Source organism: Aplysia californica, unplaced genomic scaffold, assembly GCF_000002075.1.
Source record: "Aplysia californica isolate F4 #8 unplaced genomic scaffold, AplCal3.0 scaffold00047, whole genome shotgun sequence".
NCBI lineage: Eukaryota > Metazoa > Mollusca > Gastropoda > Aplysiida > Aplysiidae > Aplysia > Aplysia californica.
The window spans coordinates 283,631-284,700 of record NW_004797317.1 but is presented as its reverse complement, the minus strand read 5'-3'; positions in this window follow the sequence as shown (position 1 = coordinate 284,700).

Sequence of the window (1,070 nt, the reverse complement as noted above, 5' to 3'; positions counted from 1 at the left end):
ACACACACACACACACACACACACACACACACACACACACACACACACACAGCTACCCCGTGCCTGATTCCACTGTATTTTTTTAAAAATTACTTTCTTTCACTTGTAACTGCTTTCAAAGAAATTGTAGTGTTGCGAGACATGACAACAAGATGATAAATGCAACAAAAGGGTAGCCTTTCGTTTCCCGATGCGTTCAACTCTGACGTCGTCAACAAAACACTGCTCTACATTAGCAGGAATGACGTCATACTCAGGCCAAGCAAGTTTACAGGTTGCTTGTCATGACGTCATGTTTACATCCTCACGTCATTTCGTGATACATTGTTTCAGGTCACGTTTTATTCAAAATGCAAAATGCGCTTTTACAGAGCATCTTATCTATGTCTCTTTCTCTGTGGTCTCTGTCTGTCTGCCTGCCTGCCTGCCTGCCTGTCTGTCTGTCTGTCTGTCTGTCTGTCTGTCTGTCTGTCTGTCTGTCTGTCTGTCTATCTATGCTATATGTTCGCGTCCTCTTCGGTTTTCACTCGAACTTGTAATCTTTAAAAAAAAATATTCTAAATTGTCAATGTCTCTGAACTGTAATACGACTATTGAGATGGTGATGTGGTAATGCATGTAGCTGTTGCTGTTGCTGCCGCTGCAGATAATGACGACAATAACAACAATGTTGATGATGATGATGGTGATGATGATGACAACAGGAGTAGAAATTGAGGGAGGAGAGAAACACGAGTCTTGAAGATTTTAGAAGGCAGAGTATGGAAAGGATTTGGAAGGGGGAGGAGGATGAGGGATTAACACAGAAAATAAAGAAAGGGTAAAGGGGAGGCATACTTGGGGTACTGTGAAAAATGGGACAAAAGATACAAGCACTGGCATGTTTTTCTGTTCGGTAATCGGCGTTGTGGGCTGTGTTTTGGCATCAAGTTTCTATGAAATGGGTGCACGGGACCGATGAAAGATAGCGGGGAAATTGTGTAAAGAAACTCGCTGAAGCGAAACAGAAGGAATGAGAGAGAGAGAGAGAGAGAGAGAGAGAGAGAGAGAGAGAGAGAGAGAGAGAGAGA